Source organism: Myotis brandtii, unplaced genomic scaffold (genome assembly GCF_000412655.1).
Source record: "Myotis brandtii unplaced genomic scaffold, ASM41265v1 scaffold120, whole genome shotgun sequence".
Classification (NCBI taxonomy): Eukaryota; Metazoa; Chordata; class Mammalia; order Chiroptera; family Vespertilionidae; genus Myotis; species Myotis brandtii.
In genome coordinates this window covers 1214172-1234180 of record NW_005354174.1, presented here as the reverse complement: position 1 = coordinate 1234180, position 20009 = coordinate 1214172, and the positions used below count along the sequence as shown (strand labels likewise).

The following is a 20009-nucleotide window of genomic DNA, read 5'->3' as shown; positions in this document are numbered from 1 at the left end:
CGGCCCCGCGGCCCCGGCCCCCGACCCCTTCCTCCGCCACCGCCGCCCGGCCGTGACCACCAAGGCGCACGCCAACTGCAAGTGCCCATTGCTCAGGTTGTGGCTGGAAGGTGACTCAATTTTTTCGTGACTGGGATTTGAGAGAGAGAGAGTGTGTGTGTGTGTGTTTCTATTTGTGACAGTTAATGGATTTTCTTGGTAAGAGGTGATAAACATTAAGCGGGTTAGATGCTAAAGCATTATTTTTAAGTGGTTTCCAACCCAAACAACCAGCCATGCTCCGGGTGACAGTTTTAATACCTAAGAGAAATTTGATTGAAAGGCACTCAAACCGAGAATTTAGTAGTGGACGCTTGTTAATATGTAGGAAGAAAAGGGGTAAGTTCAGTGGGTCACTACCTGAAAATAATGACAGAGTGTAGAGGTCTTGTGGACTGGCCAGAATTGCAAAAATACGCTTTTTACGTCTTTTCCTGCGGAACAGTATACTGATTGTTGTATGGACAATCTCGCTTGAACTTTTTTTCCTTGCCTCAATATGAGAAATATTCCAAATTCTTGATGTGGTTCCAGCTCTAGTAGGCTAGTCATTTCCGGGATGCTGTTGAGCCTGACAGGTCTGGCCTCAATTAGGCAATGGCTTACATGGCGTGAAGGAGGACATCATTCAAACTGATTTACGGCTTCAGGGTTCAGAAGTGTTTAGTTTCTTAAGTTGGAAGGTGATGTAGTTGGCATTTAGGAATTCTAAAATTAAACTTTTATTCATCTCTAGCCTGATTACTCTCATATCAAACTAAGGTTGTACCTTTGCATATAAACTAAATTAATAGTTGGTGCATTTTAAACTGATTTGACTGAAGGTCTGTTAGATTTGTTATGAGGTGTATACCTGTTGAATTTTAAAACATATATTTGAAGAAGTAGTAAAATACTTGTTCAAATCTTATCTATTTGAATGGATTTATATTTTATCAGTTTTGCTGCAGGGAAAAATTAAAGCAAAAGAGAGAAGCAAGTTGATAAAATAACATTTCTAAATGTAAACGAGCTATTTTATAAGTGGGTAATTCTTTTGAACATATTGTTTACTCTTGTAAATGTCAGACTTTAATATAGAATTTTTTTTAGTAAGGTTATAAAAAGAATTTATAAAGCTTTTGATAGAGCTAAAAATGGTTTGAGAACTTTTTGGGGGTACTTGAGTAATCTAAATAGGTACTAAAACCTCCATCCATTAATCTCACCTGCCTGTTTATATTGTATAAGGTGAATGGAGGGAGATGAGGAAGGTGGATTGGACAAACACAACATGTGTTATATGAATCATTGTATAAGTAAAAAGCAAGCTTGATAAATTACTGAAATATCTATCCCCTTGGCTTTACTTAAAATTATTGAGCACAAAATAATGCTAACCATAATTAGGTAGTATTAAAATAATAGTTAAGTATATATTGCCTCATGCAAACTGGACTTTCAGGCAGTTTATCTTGGAGAATGGGGCCCTGGAAATGGAGTGTTATGTTAATAGCAGATAACACTTATTGGACCAAAGTGAAAGGGCAGTCTAGTGACTTCTTATTTATTTACATTTCAGAAGCTCTTGAGTTTAGGAAGATTGGTTTTGCCTACTAATTTGGCTAGCCTGTATGCCATCAGTTATATAAATAGTAATAGTTCCTGAAAGTATACCTTAACTTTTTTTTTTAAAGGGAGATGTATTAGTGGTGGCTTTTATTTTTGACTTGTATCTGTTTTTCTTGAATATCTTGGGTAGAACACAAGCCTTCCCTTGAAGGCTTGACTTGTTTTAGATCGCATGTATTTCCTAAAGTATACTGCAAGTAGTGGGTATTGAGAATTTTAGCAGCTATGTTCTTTATTTTTTCATTTTTAAGTTTGCACGTGTGTGGTTTGTGTATTCCTAAATATTATTCTAAATGCTTGGAATATAGCATTAAAAAATTGAAAGATAGCCCAGCCGGGTGTAGCTCAGCGGTAGAGCGTCGACCTAGGAACCAAGAGGTCACCGGTTCGATTCCCAGTCAGGGCATATGCCCAGGTTGCGGGCTTGATCCCCAGTGGGGGGCGTGCAGGAGGCAGCCAATCAGTGATTCTCATCACTGATGTTTCTATCTCTCTCTCCCTCTCCCTTCCTCTCTGAAATCAATAAAAATATATTTTTTTTAAAAAATTGAAAGATGAATTACAGTTTCAGAGCATTTTAGAACTCCAAGAAACTTTAAAATCTTCTCCAATTCTTTCTTTTTTCTGTTCCTCTCTCCTTTCATCTTCCTGGAAACAGAATTATAAGGGTTTATTTTCCTCCAAGAATTGCTGAATTAAAATTATTCTTAGTTTTTAAGTTGTGGAAATAAACTACAGTGGATAATATATTCTAATCCCTTTCATTAAGTAGAATTTGGCACTTAGATTGGATTAAGTAGCTGGGTGAATGAACTATAACGTCAAAAAGTTATGTTGTGGATTCATGTTTTTGAGTGTACCTTTGCTCATTAATTCTTCAAATTTTTACTGAGCACTGCCTATGACTTAGGCACTGAAGGAACAAAGATTACCAAGACCCTCTTTCACTGAAGTATATTTACCTCAAAGTGTATGCAAGACTATCCATGGGAATAGGTGGGAATAAAATTTTAGAACTTTTACTTAAATTTCCATTTTGTATGTGTTTGGTAAGGTACATAATATTAAAAATAATAGAGTATATGTATATATAATTTATAAATGATTAACATTTAGTATATTAAATGCGATGGTACAGTGGAAGAAAATGCTAGTGGAATGCAGTGTGTGTGTGGGTGTATTTGGTGGCCTGGAAGTGTCCTAACACTGTATATGCTCAATAACTGTGTTAAATAATTTACTTTTCTAGTAACTTAAAGGTTGTGTTTGCTAGTGGAATAATTAAGCACGTAATAGTTGAAGGTTCTGGTACTTTTCATTTTGCTTATCCATCAACCTTAATATACTCTAAAACATTGACTCCCCAACCAATCTTTTATTTCTCAAATTTCATAGTATTAATATTAAAATTGTACTAGTATTATACCACTTATGATGTGATGTTAGCTGGTTTAATGTAATACATCATTGTATGATTGAAAGTTGAGTTCACAGTTGGTACTTTTTGGGGTGTACTATTCTCTCTTATTAAAGCACTTACTAGCTTTCAACTGAATTTATTAAATTTACCAGTGAACTTTCTAGCATTAGTATGGAATTGTGTTTTTTTAAAATTATCTTTATTGTTGGAAGTATTACAGATGTCCCCTTTGTGTTTTCTTTTCTCCCATTGACCTCTCCACCCTGTATCCACCCCTCCCAGGCCTTCACCACTCTATTGTTTGTGTCCATGTGTTATGGAATTGTAAGTTTTTTAAAAAAATATATTTTATTGATTTTTCACAGAGAGGAAGAGAGAGGGATAGAGAGTTAGAAACATCAATGAGGGAGAAACATCCATCAGCTGCCTCCTGCACACCTCCTACTGGGGATGTGCCCGCAACCAAGGTACATGCCCTTGGCCGGAATCGAACCCGGGACCCTTCAGTCCACAGGCCGACGCTCTATCTACTGAGCCAAACCGGTCAGGGCTGGAATTGTAAGTTTTGATTAAGCCTTTCCAAGTATACCTAGCCAGCTGTTGTTATATATAAAGGAGAGAAATAGGTCAATTTTGAATTAGTCTGCTTATATGTAGTCACTTAAATAGTTACAAAGGTGCTGTTCTTCATAATCTCCAGTTTGACACTACATAATGAGTGTAAGTGATAAAGAGAAGATAAATATACCATTGAACCATGAATTTAGGGGGATGAGCAGAATGAGGTGTCACTTGATGATGAGTGGCCTCCCCATTTACTAAATTGGACAGCTTTTTTCCCCCTTGTTTATTGTTTGTCTTTATGCTTGGTTAGTAAGACTTCACAATGAAAGCATTTAGGGCTACATTACAGAAAGAGTTGGGAATGTGGTGACCAACCAGTAGCTAGGTGTTTTCTCAGGAGAAAGGGAAGATTTTTGGCACTTGATTATATGATAGGTCACAGGAAAAATTAGGGTAGTAATTTGCTGTGACTATAGAAAATCTGGTTTTGGAGCACTAGAGATTAATGCTGAGAGTTTAGATTAGAAGCTTTAATGTTCAATAGCTGCAGGGGTGGCAGGCTTTTATTTATGAACTAGAGGCCTGCTGCACGGATTTGTGCAGTGGTGGGGGCGTGGCCTGCAGGGATCGGCCCTCAGTGGGACCGCTGCTTATCCTAGTCAGCCAGGTGGCTATGGACTTGCCCTCTGAGCGGCTGCTCTCACTGTGAAAGCACACTGACCACTGACCAGCAGGGGGCAGCTCCTGCATTGAGCGTCTGCCCTCTGGTGGCCAGTGCGCATCATAGCGACTGGTCGTTCTGGTTGTTCTGCCATTCAGTCGCTGGACTTTTATATATATAGATTAAGAGTTGGTGGTTTGATAGTAGTACTGAGAAGACTAAGATGGAACTGACAGTGCTTTCATACTGTATCCTGAAAGAATGGCTTCTCTCTTCAGGGCTTGTTAATGTTTGCTTTTATCTTTTGGGCTTCATGATATTTGTGTTTAAATTGAGACCCTCTACCTCATTTTGCATGCCAGTAAGTTCTTTCATCTAATAATAAAGTGCTCTTGGAGGTCAGAGGTGGATAGTTAATTACTGACATAAAAACCTGATAAAACTAGCTTTTTGTTATTTACTGTTATAGTCAGAGACATCTATTAGAAGACCTATCAAAAGATGAAGGCCTTCCCTTTACAGTCCTCTTTATTAGGGATTTATTATTAACATAAAGCTCTCCTTCTTTTAGGGAACTCCCAAGTTTATAACTATCTTTTGAACAAGGTTCAGAAAAAATGATGTTATGAAACCTTGCTATAACATGGTTCTTGGAGTCTTGGTATTAGACTGCACTAAAAGCAAAAGAAACCCTGGCTGGGTAGCTCAGTTGGTTAGAGCATTGTACCCATACACCAAGGTTGTGGGTTCAATCCTCCATCAGGGCACACAAGAATCAATCAATGAATGCATAAATAAGTGGACTAACAAATTGCTGTTTCTCTTTTCCTCTTTCTCTCTTCCTCTCTCTAAAAAATCAAGAAATAAAAATTTAATAAAAGCATGCCCAGCCGGAACGGCTGAGTGATTGAGCGTTGACCTATGGACCAAGAGGTCACTGGTTCGATTCCCGGTCAGGGCACATGCCCGGGTTGTGGGCTCGATCCCCAGTTGGGGGCATGCAGGAGGCAGCCAATCAATGATTCTTATCATTGATGTTTCTGTCTCTCCCTCTGAAATCAATAAAAATACACTTTTTTTAAAAAAGCAAAACTGCTAAAGTGAGGTTTTTGCAGGAGGAAGTTTTCCAGCTTCTCTTTCGTTTCTATAAAGAAATTAGAGTGTCCTAGCATCTTACTTACCCCTTATAAGGTTTGCTATGGTTTCTTGCCTTTTCCTAATGACTTGTGAGAGTCTAGAGAGATTCCATTCTGAAAGGACCCTTTTATCAAGGTAGGTCTCCCCTGCTCTGTCCTATGACAGTAAATGGCACCACTATTTCAGTTGCTAAAGCCAAAAATATAGAGAGATCCTCACTTTTCTTTCATCATCTGACCTATCCTTTTATCTCCAGTTTGAGTGTGTTACCCAGTCTTGTTTGTTATCCATTTCAAACTGTTAACTTCTCATCTTCACTGCCACTACTGTAGTCCCAGCTGCCATCATCTCTTGCTAAGATACCAAGCAGTGATTTCCTATTTTCACACAGTAGGTAGTGCTACCTTAAAATCCAAGTCAGATTGTTTCATATTTTCCCCCCCCCCCCCCCCCCCCAAGCAAGGAAGGGCTATTTACAAATATTCACATGTCTGGCCCATTCTTTATACCTGAAGTCCCAGTGCTGATGGCCTCAGTGAGGCCTTCTTTTATCATCATATATGATGTTGTCTTCTGTCACTACTGCACTATTCTGTATAGTTTATAGCCTTTCTCATAATATGTAATTATGATGTTTATTGTCAGGCATGATGCTGAATCCCCATTGCCAGGATAAGTACAGAGCCTGATGTATTTAGAGTGCTCAGTAAATATTGGATGGCTGGGTGAATGTATAAATGATGGAGAGAACATTTGTAGAATATTCATGTTTGTAAGGTTGTGGGTAAAAATGGACTGCTGACATGGATTAAGTATACTAAGCAATGTATCCATCTCAAAATTTCTTTTAAAGTTTTTGAATCATAGTTAAAAATGTAAGAGCCTGAAATATGTAATTTTGTCTGTTTAGTTCAATTTAAAGTTGATACCCAATAATATAAATTCCTGAGTAGTCATGAGAGACTAGTATGACAGTAAGTATTGTGTTTATGAACACTTGAGAATGCCTTTTGGTAATACGTAATATTTAATAGCCTTGTGCATAGATTTAATTTTATATAGCATCTTCATGTATTTTTCATCCATGATGACAAGTTTTATCCTATTGCCATATGTGAGGTTAGAGTTGGAAACTTATATGTTTAAAGTGTTGTGCAGAGTTACTTTGGAAGCTAAGAATAAAATACATACATTCAGAGCCCTGTCTCATTGGTTCTAAATAACCTAGGTGATTTTAAACTAAAATTTTAAAATATCTTTAGTTTTTGGGTGTTTTTTTTTTTTTTGTCTAAGATTCTTTCTTTCTTATACTCCATGGCTAATGCTTTATCCTGTCTTCTCAGTCTTTTAGTTTAATCTTTATTGCAGTAATATATAATTTATAATCAAGTGGTTAAATGGGACTTGTTATGAAAATAATAGTACTATTGTTATCCTCTCTCCTTCACCAATATTCCTCTACTAATTGACTAATACTTTTAGCACTTTAAATTTATTAATTTGATCTTTACATTTATCGCCAGATAATATACTACTTTTCTTCCCATTTAAGGAGTATTTATTGACTTTTTACTATAAAAGATGAGGATTTAGCCCTGGCCAGTGTTTCTCAGTGGTTAGAGCATTGGCCCACGCCCTGAAGGGTCTCTGGTTTGATTCCTGGTCAAGGGCAATACCTGGGTTGCAGGTTTGATCGGGGTTGGGGAGCATGCGGGAGGCAACCAGTCGATGTGTCTCCCTCACATCAATGTTTCTCTCTCTCTCCCCCCCCCCACTCCTCCTTCTCCCCCCTCCCACTTTCTCTAAAAATCAATGGAAAAAATATCCTCAGGTGAGGATTAGCAGCAACAACAAAATTCTTACATCTCTACTCGTCTGTCTACTCATTAGTTTCCAAGAGGCTCTCTGTTTTTACCAGTTACTTTTTAATAATCTGCATACTTGATCGCTGGTCATGTGAGTCTTAATTTAAGCCTCAGGGCAGGTTCATTGCAGTGATCAGTTAAGAGACTATAAAACTCCATGTGTGTAGGGACATGTGCTATATCCCTAGCACAGTACCTTCCATATATTAGCTATCCATTATATATTTGTTGAATGAGTGAATTGCATATCAAAGCAATCTTTTCTAAAAACTAGATTGAACTTTTAGAGGAAACTTGATTTAGGATATGTGTGTGTGTGCTCATGTGTGTATGACCTGAGGCTTAAAACTCAATATTTTTGTCTCTATATTTAAATGCATCTTTTACATTTAAAAATGGTTAATTGTATTAAATATGTCATTATGATGGGCTCTGCTTTAGAGTTGGTTTTGGAATCTGTTAGCAGCTGTGGAGGGAAGGTGTGGTGGGTTTGTAAGAGTTGTTCCATTAATAAATTTGGTTTAGAGATTTAGTTTATGTAAGCATCCATAAATGAAATTTTTCAATATGTGGAGTTTTATAGATCAGAAGTTATTCTTTGTCAGATATGCTAACCTGAGAATACCTCTTTGCAGCTGATTATGAAAGGACAAAAATTGCTTATTTAAAAACCACTTTGTACTGTTTGAAGCATAGATAGGTGTTTAGCATACGCTTGATGATCAAGAGAACCAGATGGTTGAAGTCATTACTGTCTTTTTATGATTGTGATTTGTTGCTTTTAAAAAAATCAATAGTTATATCTTATTTAGTTTTAAGACACACCTTTTAATTTCCATGTCTTCTCAATGTTTAAATAATATGCAGCTCACATATCAAACTCCCAATTTGCAAGTTTATGGGGATATGACTAAAGGTTACAATTATAGGTCTAAGAGAACTGCACTGCATGGCAGTTCTATATATGTTAGAAGAATTTATCAGAAGAGAGACAATTGTAGGCTGCACTAGAATTTAGAAGGCTTTTGCTCATCTTATGTATCTGTTTAATTTTGAGAATTTAAAAATGTACCTAAGACATCTACCTCTCTTGTGATTCTGGCAGAGATAATAAGCTAAGCTGTTTATCTTATTATCCCGAGTTCCTATACCTGGAATAATAGATGTTTATGTATTTCCTTATGCAAGCAAGTGAAAACACTACAAGTAGATCAGAAGCAGTTATCTAATCTTCCTTGGCATTTTCTATTTCCCAAAAAGAAACCACTTTATATTCTTTTAGTTGATTTTGGTACTTGGTATAGCTTTTTCAGTTTTAGGCATATCTGTTGACTTCTCACTTCTGAGCATGAGATTTTAGACTTCTTCCCCATCCTTCCCCTTTAGCCACTTCCCTTTCCCCTTTCCTTATTACTTCATTTTACCATGATAGTTGTGGTTATATACTAATTATGCTTAGATAAGCATTCAGTGTTTACCTTATCACCATGTACATATGATTCATAACTGAAGTTATGTAGTAAGCTATGATTATTTTTCTGCACAATTTTTTGTTTAATTTAGAGCTAATAATTGTGGTTTTATTTGTGTTTGTTTAGTATTTTAAGTGTTGAGCACTGACTCAACGTTATGCTATAACTTGCCCAAGTCTCTCAAGATGATCAGATGTCAGTTTCAAACTGGACTGTTTACTCTTTGAACCTGGTCCATAATTATGAACCTGGGAATTCCCTTCACCCTTATCTTGGGGATTCTCCTATACTAGATTTTTTGTATCCTCTATTCCATATCTTCTGCTTTCTGAATTTTCTCTTGTTTTGGTGGATGATTTCCTCCAAGAATTTTTTGAGAAAAAGTTTATGTGAGGCAAATTATTTGAGATTTGTAAGCCTGAAAATATCTTAAATCTGTTTTATACTTGATTGAAAGTTGGTTTGAGTTAGAATTCTAAGTGAGAAATCATTTTTCCTCAGAATTTAAAAAAGTTGTGTTTCATTTTTAGCCTGACTTTCCATGTAGATGTTTAGATATCCAGTGTCATTCTGATTCTTAGACTGTTTATACTTGTCTTTGTTTCTGGAAACTGCTCTGTTCTCACCTGTTTGCTAGTAAAAATGGGCTTTTATCTGAAGGCTTATGTCCTTCAGTTCTGGGACATTTTCTTTAATTATCTCATAGATGATTTCCTTTCAGATTTTTTTTTTCCTTTGGAAACTCTTTTATTTGGATATTGGTCCTCCTGGACTGATCCTCTAATTTTCTTATCTTTTTCCATCTTTGTCTTTTACTACTTTTGGGGAGATATATATATATTTTATATTTTATTGATTTTTTACAGAGAGGAAGGGAGAGGGATAGAGAGTTAGAAACATCGATCAGCTGCCTCCTGCACACCCCCTACTGGGGATGTGCCCGCAACCAAGGTACACGTCCTTGACCGGAATCGAACCTGGGACCCTTCAGTCCGCAGGCTGATGCTCTATCCACTGAGCCAAACCGGTTAGCGCTGGGGAGATATTTTTAACCTTACTTTCCAATCTTTAAACTTCTCTTCCCTCTTTTATTTAAAAATGTTTAAGAGCTCTTAATTTTTTTCTTTATTGACAATTAAAACATTTTTTTTCATGTGATAACTTCACATGTAAAATTCTACATATGGTAAAATACACAAATCTTAAGGGTATACCTCAATGAGATAAAAAATACATATACCTGTGTCAAGGTACATAACCTATGAAGCTATAATCTTAAGTATTAGTTCAGTGAATTTTGACAAGTGCTTTACACTTACGTTATCACCCAATTCAAGATATAGAATATTTCTATCACCCTGGAAAGAGCCTTCATTCCTCTTTCCAGATAATCATCCCCACCCACCAGAGGCATTTGACCTGATTTCTGTTACCATTAAAAAAGTATTTGTTTTGTTTGTTCTTGCATTTAATATAAATGGATTCATGAAGTATGTTTCCTTTTGTGGCTGGCTTTTTTGCTCAATATGATGTGATATTCATCCATGATATTGCTGAGTAGAATTCTACTATATGACTATAACACAATTATTTATCTACTAGAGGCCCGATGCACGAAATTTATGCAAACGGGCTGGGACCTCTCAGCCCCGCCTTCGTCCGGAAGGTTGTCCGGAAGGTCCTTCTGCTGTTTGGTCTAATTAGCATATTAGCTTTTTATTATATAGGATTCTTCATTTGGACATTTGAGTTTCCTGGTTTTGGCTGTTATGAATAGAACTACTATAAACATTTTTATACAAGTCTTTCTGGACATATTCTTTAATATATCTTATATACCTAGGAGTGTAGTGCAATAGTTTGGTCATAGGGTAGGTATATGTTTAACTTCATTAGAAACCACCAAATAGTTTTCCAAAGTTGGTTAAGGTTATATAACTTTCATTTCCACCAGTTTCTGTTGCTCTACCTCCTCACCAATGCTTGGTATTGAGTTTTTTTAATTTTAGACATTCAGATTGGTGGGAAGTAGTATCTTGGTGTATCTTGTGGATGTTGGTCATTTGTATGTCCCTTAAGAGCCCCTTTTTTCTATGAATTTTGTTTACTGGCATCTGTGTGTGTGTGTGTGTGTGTGTGTATGTGTTTATCTTTGTCATATCTTATCTCTTTGAGGACATTAATAATACATTTCTAAAAGTTTTTTTCCTCCCTAAATAGACTGTTTGCTAAAAAAATAAAAATCAAATAAAATTCCCTGTCAGTTTTTTGCTTCTTTTATATTAGGGGCTTTTCACAGGTGCCTAATAATTTTGTTCCTCTGCTCATAAATCTGATTAGAAATTCTGTGTTAGTGGTGCTTGTTGCTGAGCATTTTCATTGTGGAAACTTCCTCACACCCACCCCCAAGTCAGTATCTTTACTCAGAGAAATCTCCTCAGGTCTTCTGTCTAGAGCAGTGATGGCGAACCTTTTGAGCTCGGCGTGTCAGCATTTTGAAAAACCCTAACTTAACTCTGGTGCCGTGTCATATATAGAAATTTTTTGATATTTGCAACCATAGTAAAACAAAGACTTATATTTTTGATATTTATTTTATATATTTAAATGCCATTTAACAAAGAAAAATCAACCAAAAAAATGAGTTCGCATGTCACCTCTGACACGTGTGTCATATAGGTTCGCCATCACTGGTCTAGAGGGTAAAGGTCTGCCAGACTCTGGAAGCTCAGAGGAGAGAGAGGTAAGATGTCTCTATATTCCCATGCATGTATTTATTTAATACCTCTGTTTTTAGAATGGCTTAGTTAACCTCACGTATGACTGGTGTTTAAGGATATTTGCTGGTGTTCAGAGAAGTGTGTCATGTCTTCCAGACAATAAACTTCTAGTCTTTGTCATGGTTTGGAAGGCTTGGTAAGCAGGCTGTGTGGAATGGGATTGGAGATCTCTGGAATGTCATTGCTTCTTAAATAGCTTTGAGCCAATAGCATAATTGCTTTTTTTACTCCCATCCTCCGGAGGTACCCTGGTCCCACTAATTCTGAGCCTTTGTGGGATTCTGCCATATAAAAAACTCACCTTTTTCTATTGGCAGTTTAGGATTCAACTTTCTTACATCTACTAATTCCTTTAATATGTGTCTGCTTTCCAGCTTCAGATATTTTCTTAGTTTTATCTCCTATTTTAATTTCTTTTGTCTTTGGGTTCATAAAACCTTTAAAGAAGAAAATAATCCCTTTATTGAGTTTTAGTGGGCTTTAAGAAGTGAGTAAAATTAAATGTTTCAACCCAGTGTTCTTTTACCAGAGCTCTGTATATTTTTTTGTCACACAGTATATCATATCGTGTTTTTTTTTTACAAATTACTATATTTTCATAATTGTAATTTTTTGTTTTGGTTTCTTGATATTCCATTGCCTGGATTACTTATAATCTATAATAATAAAAGCATAATATGCTAATTAGCCCAGACAGCCAAATGACCTTCCGGACATCCTCCTGGACATCCTCCTGAACAACCTTCCGGATGAAGCGGGGGCTGCAAGGGCCTAGGCAAGCTGCTGCGACTGCAAGGGCTGAGGCAAGCCACCGTGGCTGCGAGGGCTGAGCCCCTTGCACGAATTTCATGCATCGGGGCTCTAGTTTACTTATAATTTGCTTTATTACTAGGTACATGTTTCTTTCAATTTTTCACTCACTACATTATGCTTAAGTGAACATATTTACTTGTTTCCACTAATTTTAGGATTCTTTCCTTGGAATAGATTTCCAGAACTGACAATCTTTTTTTTTTTTTATACTCAATATAATTATCTATTTTTACAGTAAATCCTTTTATTGTTTTTTAATTTTATTTTTCAGTTACAGTTTACATTCAATATTATTTTCTACTAGAGGCTCAGTGCATGAAATTTGTGCACAGGTAGGATCCCTAGCAGCTGGCCAGGTTGAGGCTGGCCCGGGGGAGGGGCCTCATGTGGTAGGTTGGCCAGCCCCGCCCCCTAGTCGAACTCCCGGTCAAGGGGACAATTTGCATATTAGGTTTTATTATATAGGGTTGGTTTCAGGTGTACAGTATAGTGGTTAGACAATGATATACTTTACAAAGTGGTCCCCCTGATATTTTCAGTACCCACCTGGCATCATACATAGTTATTACAATATTACTGACTATATTTCCTGAGCTGTACTTTACATCCCCGACTATTTTGTAACTACCAATTTGTACTTCTTAATCCTTTCACCTTTTTCACCTACTTCCCCAATCTACCTCCCTTCTGGCAACCATCAGTCTGTTCTTTGTATCTGTGAGTCTGTTTCAATTTTGTTCGTTTATTTTGTTCTTTAGAGCAGCATTCGCCAACCGGTGGTCCGTGGACCACTGGTGGTCCATGAGGTCCGGAAGGTTGGCGACCACTAGTTTAAGGAAACCTTTGGAGCAGTGGTGGCCAACTGGTGGTCTGTGAGGTCCGAAATGTTGGCAACCGCTGCTTTAGAGTCCACATATAAGTGAAATCGTGTTATTTGTTTTTCTCTGACTGACTTATTTCACTGATCATAATACCTTCTAGGTACATCCATGCTGTAGAAATGACAACATTTGACTCAAATAATTTTCTGAAGGTAATATATGACTGTTGATTTTACTAAACATTTATTAAAAATTGTTATTAAAATATGCAAAAACAATTCTTTGTTAATTAAATAGTCTACGCCCTGATCGGTTTGGCTCAGTGGATGGAACGTCGGCCTGTGGACTGAAGGGTCCCGGGTTCGATTCCGGTCAGGGGCATGTGCCTTGGTTGCAGGCACATCCCCATTGGGGGGTATGCAGGAGGCAGCTGATCGATGTTTCTCTCTCATCGATGTTTCTAACTCTCTATCCCCCTCCCTTCTTCTCTGTAAAAAAAATCAATAAAATATATTTTAAAAAATAAAAAATAAATAGTCTAAAATGGTAGCTTTTAGTTTGTATTTTTTGAATTAGTTTTCAAGGTAGAATCTTTCCCTCCATTTTTGGTAGTTGTATTTTCTCATTATTTATCTTTTGGAGTTTTGTTCTTGTTTATCAATAATACTAGTTCTTAAAATTGTTTCTTTTTTCTTTTTTAAAATAATTTATTGATTATTTCAGAGAAGAAGGGAGAGGGAGAGAGATATAGAAACATCAATGATGAGAGAGAATCACTGATGGGCTGCCTTCTGCATGACCCTCACTAGGGATTGAGCCTGCAACCCAGGCATGTGCCTCCAACTGGAATCGAACCCAGGACCCTTCAGTCCGCAGGCCCATGCTCTGTCCACTGAGCCCAACCAGCGAGGGCCCATTCAAATTATTCCTTTTAAAAAAAATCAATTTGTAGAACTCCTTATAATACAAGCCTTGAATATTAACTATCTGACAGATTTGCTACAAATATTTTCTTCAATTGGCTTACCATTTTATTTGTTTTTTTGCAATTGTTTTTAATATGCATACACGTAAAATTTGTATATAGTTAAATCTGTCACCTGTTGTGTGTTTTGTTCTGAAGTTCATTTTTACTCTTAACTTGTCTGTTTTTAAAATATATTTTTATTGATTTCAGAGAGGAAGGGAGAGGGAGAGAGATATAGAAACATCAATGATGAAAGAGAATCATTGATCGGCTGCCTCCTGCACACTCCCTACTGGGGGTTGACTCCGCAACCTGGGCATGTGCCCTTGACTGGAATTGAATCTAGGATCCTTCAGTCCGCAGGCCTATGCTCTATCCACTGCACCAAACCAGCTAGGGCTTAACATGTCTTAAAAATAAATAGGTTTTAATTTATGATTACATATTTTTAGTATTTAACTTTTTGTTAGTCACCTGAGATTTATTTTGGAGTGTGGTAAAAGTTATGATCTAAATTATAAGATTTTTGTTTGTTTGTTTTTTCGTTTGTGTATGTGTGTGTTTTACTTTTAAGCAGCTATCTAATAGCCAGGGAATCATTTATATTTGCATTAAAAAAAATCTTTAAAAAATTGAATATGGCCCTGACAGGTTTGGCTCAGTGGGTAGAGCGTCGGCCTGCGGACTGAAGGGTCCCAGGTTCAATTCCCATCAAGGGCATGTACCTTGGTGCAGGCACATCCCAGTAGGGGCATGCAGGAGGCAGCTGATCGATGTTTCTCTCTCATTGATGCTTCTAACTCTCTATTCCTCTCCCTTCCTCTCTGTAAAAAAAATCAGTAAAAAAATATTTTAAAAAATTGAATATGTCTACTAACTCCTATTTTGCCTCATACATTCTCTTCTAATTATTCTCCCATGTAGTCTTACATCAGAAACTTGTGTATTTCTCAGAAAAACTTGCATTTGTACTACAGGAAGTCAAGACTTCCTTATTTTAAATTATTTTGTTCTGTTTTGGTTGTTTGGGAAGTGTTTGCACACTTTTGCTTTTATGTAATAAAATTTTAGAATGTTGCCATCTTGAGGTTGTTTATAAAACCATGTATGATTATCAAAAACTGCTGACAACGATGAAGTGTTTACCAGATGTACCGGTTACTAATGCGGATTTTGTAATCAAAGAAAACATGATAATTTCAAGAGAAACATCAAAAGTGCTTTATTCAAAGTAATGTCCATCGTCAGCTACACATTTCCCCCATCTTTCAGGTAATTTGTGGATACCGTCCCAATAGAACTTTTCTTGTTTTGAGGCAAACCATTCAGAGACCCAATTTTCCACTTCGTACATTTTGAAGTGCTGCTCAGAAAGTGCATGTGCCATCGATCAGAACAAGTGGTCATCTGAAGGAGCAAGATCTGGTGAATACAGCGGGCGGGTTAATACTTCCCAAGCAAAATCCTTTAACGTGCCTTTAACTGATTTTAAAGTGTGTGATGGTGTTTTATCATGAAGCAAAATTACTTTGCTATGTCTTCTGGCCCATTCTGGTCGTTCCATGATCAAAGCATGGTTCAAATTGATTATTTGTTGTCGGTAGCAATCAGTATTAACTGTTTCACCTGGTTTTAGAAGCTCATAATACACCACACCTTCCTGATCCCACCAAACCCAGAGCATTGTCTTCTTTCCGAAGCAATTTGGCCTTGCAGTCGATGTTGATGGTTGACCTGGATCAACCCCTGATTTTGTGCGTTTGGGATTCTCAAAAGAAATCCACTTTCCATCGCCGGTCACAATTCGATGCAAAAAAGACTTTCGTGCCGTTGAAGCAACATTTTACTCATGACTTTTCGGCTTTCCATTTGTCTTTCATTCAGTTGATGTGGCACCCATCTTCCTTCCTTTAAAATTTTTCCCATTGCTTGTAAATGATCGGAAATTGTTTGCTGAGCAACGTTTAATCTTTCTGCAAGTTGTTTTTGAGTTTGACATGCATCTTCATCCAATAATGCTTGTAATTGTTGGTCTTCAAACGTTTTTGGTTGACCTGGATGTTCTTTGTCTTTCACATCGAAATCATCACTTTTAAAGCGTTTAAACCAGCGTTCAAAAGTATCTTGAGATGGAGTATGTTCACCGTAAGCCTCCCAAAGTATACCATAACTTTCAGCAGCACTTTTCTTCAAAATAAAGTAATGAATTAAAACTTCCCGCAAATGCTCTTTTTTCGGCAGGAAATTTGACATTTTTTAAAATTGTTTTATTGCTTAAAGTATTACAAAGGGTATTACATATGTCTCCCTTTTTCCCCCGCCCTTGACAATCCCCTGGCCTCCTCTACCCCCCAGTGTCTTATGTCCAAGGTTATGCTCAAGTCCTTCGGTTGATCTCTTACTCCCCTCCCTTCTGCCCCCCAACCCTCTCTGGCCTTCCCACTGCAGTTTGACAATCAGTTTGAGGCAGCTCTGCCTCTGTATCTATTATTGTTCAAAAGTTTGTAATGGTCTTTATTATCCATGAATGAGTGAGATCATGTGGTATTTTTCCTTCATTGACTGGCTTATTTCACTTAGCATAATGCTCTCCAGTTCCATCCATGCTGTTGCAAATGGTAAGAGTTCCTTCTTTTTTACAGCAGCATAGTATTCCATCGTGTAGATGTACCACAGTTTTCTAATCCATTCATCTACTGATGGGCACTTAGGCTGTTTCCAGATCTTAGCTATGGTGAATTGTGCTGCTATGAACATATGGGTGCATATATCCTTTCTGATTGGTGTTTCTGGTTTCTTGGGATATATTCCTAGAAGTGGGATCACAGGGTCAAATGGGAGTTCCATGTTTTGTTTTTTGAGGAAACTCCATACTGTCTTCCATAGTGGCTGCACCAGTCTGCATTCCCACCAGCAGTGCACGAGTGTTCCTTTTTCTCCACATCCTCTCCAGCACTTGTCGTTTGTTGATTTGTTGATGATAGCCATTCTGACAGGTGTGAGATGGTACCTCATTGTTGTTTTGATTTGCATCTCTCGGATGATTAGTGACTTTGAGCATGTTTTCATATGTCTCTTGGCTTTCTGAATGTCCTCTTTTGAAAGGTGTCTATTTAGGTCCTTTGCCCATTTTTTGATTGGATTGTTTATCTTCTTTTTGTTAAGTTGTATGAGTTCCCTATAAATTTTGGAGATTAGGCCCTTATCAGATATGACGTTGGCAAATATGTTTTCCCACGCAGTGGGTTTTCTCATTGTTTTGTTGATGGTTTCTTTTGCTGTGCAGAAGCTTTTTATTTTGATGTAGTCCCATTTGTTCATTTTCTCTTTAGTTTCAAGTGCCCTAGGAGCTGTATCAGTGAAGAAATTGCTTTGGCATATGTCTGAGATTTTGTTGCCTAAATTTGACATTTTTAACCGTAAAATTATCTATGATGTTAACACCTTTAGCAAATTTGACATATGAAGTTTTGAAGCTTGCTGTCAATACAACAAAATAGCATACATATCAAATCGCATATGTATCAACATATGTGTAACTCCATCTATTGAAAAAAGTCCTCATTATTAACCGGTACACCTAGTATTATGTACAATAAGGAAAATTAACTTAGACTAATTTTTTTTCCCATTGGTCTTTAGAGAGAGAGAGAGTGGAAGGGAGGGAAAGGGGGAGAGAAAGAGAGAGATTGAAAAACATTGATGTGAGAGAGACACTAATTGCCTCCTGCACCTGCAGCTCAGGTACGTGCCCTTGACTGTGCCCTTGATCGGGAATTGACCCGTGAGCCTTAGGTCCAAGGGCTGACACTCTAAGCACTGAGCCAAACTAGTCAGGGCACTCTTAGACTTATTTTATGTTTACTTTTTTGATGGCCAGATTCAGTTCTGGGTTTTAGCAGTTGTTTTTTTTGTTGTTGTTGTTGTTAATCCTCACCCAAGGGTATTTTTCCCATTGATTTTTAGAGACAGTGGAAGATTGGGAGGGAGAGAATTGATGTGAAAGAGATACATCGATTGGTTGTCTCCCACTTATGCCTCTACCTGGTGGGGATGAAACCTGTAACCAAGGTGAGTGCCCTGGACTGGGAATCAAACTGACTTCCTGGTTCCTGGGTCAATGCTCAACCACAGAGCCACACCAGCTGGGCAAAAAGGGGGCTTGAGATTTTTTAATCCATTTTAATAATAGCAGTGTGTTTCTTGAGTGTGCTTGTGGAGGAAATATTTATTTCAGTTTTAAATGTCAGAGGACTAAAACTATTAAACACATGAATTTTTCATGTCATTTTGAAGCCTATCCTTTGTATAAGTTTGGATTCAAGGCCAAACTCTTTTTGATAGTTTTGTTCTAGTTTTTCGCATATATTTACTCTGTGGTATATTATTTTTGGTATTTTAATAAAATTATATATAAAGTTATATTTGTAAAAATGTCTTCTCTGAATGAGTCCTTTTAGTAATTACTTTGTTTCCTAATGACTTTATAACCATTACCATGAAGTCAGAGTAGAATAATGAAAAAGTAATAAAATTTTTGTGTATAACTAGGACAAGAATTCCTTGGGGAAATATTGAGTGAATGATTACAGGAAGGTAATTCTTTAGTTACAGATTAATTGTCTTGAAAGTTAAATTCAGCTTTAAAATGCAGTCATTTTTTAAGACAAACTCATAAAGAAAGTAGATTAATTGAATTAATTAGAGCTTGATTGATAAGGTAAACTGGAAAACAATGAACTTTAAAAAAAAAATTGAAACAAAATTAACTTTCACTTGTTGAAATAACATTTTTCTTCAAGCCATAGGCTGGTAATGCTGCTGTCTGTTTCTCTGAATGTTTAGAAGAACAGTAATGACTTTTCCCCTTATGCTTGTGGGTAAACTATTGCCATTTATGCCAATAGTTTTAGAGTTAGGTACCTGTCTGAAAGTTGTGATCGAGAGTTTAGGATGAGAAGAATATATATCATTGGTATTAGAAAATTTGAGATCAGGGAGCTGGTACAAAACAATATCTAAAATACTCATGAAAATTAAGTATTTATGGTATATGAATCATTTTTACAAAAATTTTAAGCTCTTAGATCTTAATATAAATTTAATTTAAAAATTTCAGATTAAAACATCATTACCAGATTGGTAAACACTCTTGAGAAAATATAAAGCAAGAACTCATTTTGGGGTGCATTTGAGATCTTGCTCCTGGCATATGCAGTCAATTTGGCTCAAACTTTTATTAAAAACAAACAACTCAGTTGGTAAATGCCTGAATTTATCTTTTTTTATAAATATGCTTTTTAAATGGATTTTAGAGAGGAAGAGGGAGAGAGAGAGAGAGAGAGAGAGAGATATTGAAACATAAATGATGAGCCCTAACTGGTTTGGCTCAGTGGATAGAGCGTCGGCCTGCGGACTGAAAGGTCCCACAGGTTTGATTCTGGTCAAGGCTATGTACCTTGGTTGCAGGCACAGCCCCAGTAGGGGGTGTGCAGGAGGCAGCTGATTGATGTTTCTCTCTCATCGATGTTTCTAACTCCTATCCCTCTCGCTTCCTCTCTGTAAAAGAATCAATAAAATATATATAAAAAAGAAACATAAATGATGAGAGAGAACCATTAATCGGCTGCCTCTTACACACCCCTACTGGGGATCGAGCCCACAACCCAGGCATGTGCTTGACTGGGAATTGAGCTGTGACCACCTGGTTCATGGATCGATGCTCAACCACTGAGCCACACCGGCTGGGCACATGTGAATTTCTTTTTTTTTTTTTTAATTAAATCTTTATTGTTTAGGTTACATTTGTTCCTCTTTTTTTCCCCCCCATAACTCCCCTCCTCCCAGTTCCCGCCCCAC

General features: G+C 37.0%; 1 protein-coding gene across 3 annotated transcripts in view; it reads left to right on the top strand.

Annotated features, from left to right (window-relative positions):
• USP32 (ubiquitin specific peptidase 32) overlaps positions 1-20009 on the top strand; it is a 123231-nt gene that overhangs the window by 989 nt on the left and 102233 nt on the right. The window lies entirely within an intron of this gene.